The sequence below is a fragment of the Nerophis lumbriciformis genome, linkage group LG05, assembly GCF_033978685.3.
Source record: "Nerophis lumbriciformis linkage group LG05, RoL_Nlum_v2.1, whole genome shotgun sequence".
Lineage (NCBI taxonomy): Eukaryota > Metazoa > Chordata > Actinopteri > Syngnathiformes > Syngnathidae > Nerophis > Nerophis lumbriciformis.
The window spans coordinates 44,731,544-44,734,386 of record NC_084552.2 but is presented as its reverse complement, the minus strand read 5'-3'; positions in this window follow the sequence as shown (position 1 = coordinate 44,734,386).

Genomic DNA, 2,843 nt, shown 5'->3' with positions numbered 1-2,843 from the left:
GTGCGTAATTTTAGCGGTTTGCAAATTCACTATATTGTTGAATTTTAGTATTTTTGATTAAATAAACAAAGGGTTTGAATGTTCTCTATATACAACATAATGATAATGTTGGATATAGATAAATATTTATAGATAAATAATGTAAATTGTGTATTTTACTTAAATAAATTAGGTTCAGCGTTAATATATTCACACAATAAACTACAAATGTTTACACATATAAAGAAATTACACAACATTCACACACGAAACGTTGTATGCGACTTATCACTATTACCGTTGTCGCCCTCTACTGGTCAAATGTAGCACTACGTGTATTAAAAGACGTTTGATGTTCCTCTCAAACAAAAACCACAAGTACGAATAACATCACGAAGTCAGCAATTTCAATACAAAACAAACATAACATTTATGTACAAATACTATCTACTTACAAATGTTTGACCAAGTTTCGTGATGAAGCTTACACGCTGAGATTTCCACCATTGTAACTGCTTGTCTGGATCAGTATGTCCGTCGCTTAAGTTCCGCCAGAAAACAATGACTCGAGCACTTACTCGGTGTAGAACATTCATATTTTGTTGTCCAGTCGTTGTTAAAAGTCCGATTTTTGCTTCTTTTTTTATTTTTTATTTGATTTCCAGGGTGGGGTGAGTAGTCTTCTTCTACTCACCCCACTGCTGCTTCACTGTGACACATTAAGTGTTTCCCCCTGCGGGGTGGCGGGAGTACTGCATACAGGATCAACCCTCGTTTTAATGGTTTCATCAAGCCTCTGGGCAATGTTTGGCGGGCCAAATTAAAATCTTTGGCGAGCCGCCAGTTGAATAGACCTGTTGTGAACCTTTTTTATGTTTTGCACGCGAGCACACACTACAAACCACCGCTGTAGTCCAAGAACCATTAAAAAGAGAATCAGAAGTAACTCACCAGTTACTTAAAAAGTACATTTTCCATAGAATACTAACTCTTCCTATAGTAATTATTTGGATGACTACTTTGTCCTTTTACTTGAGTCATATTACTCTGAAGCAGGGGGCCCCAAACTGTGGTTCAGTGGGCCGGATCAGGCCTGCCAAAAGTCCCAAGTTAAATTTTTTTTATTTTTTTTTAAATCTGTCCTTTCTAATCCAATTTCTACCGCTTGTTACTCTCGGTGTATCCTAGTCGCTCAGGCAAATCACATTGTCTAGAAATGCATTAATATATATATATATATATATATATATATATATATATATATATATATATATATATATATATATATATATATATATATCAGTGACGTGCGGCGAGGTTGATGGCTGGTGAGGCACTGACTTGATCACAGTCAGATTTACAAACATATGAACCCTAAAGAGAATCTTATTCACCATTTGATTGGCAGCAGTTAACGGGTTATGTTTAAAAGCTCTTCCCTGCTTGGCACTCAGCATCAAGGGTTGGAATTGGGGGTTAAATCACCAAAAATGATTCCCAGGCGCGGCGCCGCTGCTGCCCACTGCTCCCCTCACCTCCCAGGGGGTGATCAAGGGGATGGGTCAAATGCAGAGGACAAATTTCATTACACCTAGTGTGTGTGTGACAATCATTGGTACTTTAACTTAACTTTAACTTTACACATACAAACTGTAGCACACAAAACAGCACATTTAATTAAAAAAAAACGTTATTATGGTCTTACCTTTACTTAGAAATTAAGTCCATGCGCCGCAACTAAAGCCCTCACTTAAACATTCCACGTGCAAGATTGAATCTATTTAAAAAAGTGTAACCGAGGGTTTATAAATGTCGCCTATACTGTATGAAACTACAAAATAACAAACACGGAGGCTCCAGTTTACACGAGGACCACTTTATTTACCTTCTTTCAAAAACCTCCGCAACGTGACATCACTTCCGCTCTTAGCGCCTTCAAAATAAGAGCTCAAGGCATATACTGTATAACAGCGCATAACAGGAACTTAACATCACAAAGAGGAAAACCCATGAAAATAGGTTACAAAAGTTATTTAATAAGAAGCCAAAAAGTGCAAAAACAATAATGTTCGTGTTGGAGGAGTTGTGAATTAGGTACACCTGCAGTCTGCAGGTGTATCTAATGTTGTGTCCCTGCAGTCATTCACAACTCCTCCAACACAAACATTATTGTTTTTGCACTTTTTGGCTTCTTATGAAATAATTTTTTTAAATAGATTCGATCTTGCACGTGGAAAGTTTAAGTGTGGGCTTTAGTTGATATAACAATTCTACGGCGGGGGTGCAGGAGGCGAGCCTCAGCCAGTGCGTCTTTTGCAGCCGTTTTATGATCGCTCAGCACAAGAAATACTTTACACACATACAGTTGTTGACAAAATACACTGTACATTATATACCTCAGCTAACTAAACTATGGGAATGTATAATATTGTTCATATAGCAATACAGTCTCACTGCACAGCGGGCCAGCAGTTAGCCGAGTCATTGCGCAATCCATGTTGCAGCACTGAGTGACGTGCCTCAACTGGCTGCTGTTCACCGCACCGTCTCTTCTCAGTATTAGAACGGCAAATGTGAAAATTCAGCGATTTTTAATAAAAATAATCTAAAACTGGTGAAGTTAAATGGAAAATAACTTTATAGTATAATCACTGGATACATATAACAATTTAATTAAATTTTTTTCTTTTTACATTTTTTTTCTTTCCATGATGGCAGGTGAGGCCCCGCCTCACGACCCAAAAGAGACAAGCGGTAGAAAATGGATGGATGGATGTATATATATATATATATATATATATATATATATATATATATATATACGGCCCCCGAGTCAAAAAGTTTGGGCACCCTTGCTCTAAAGT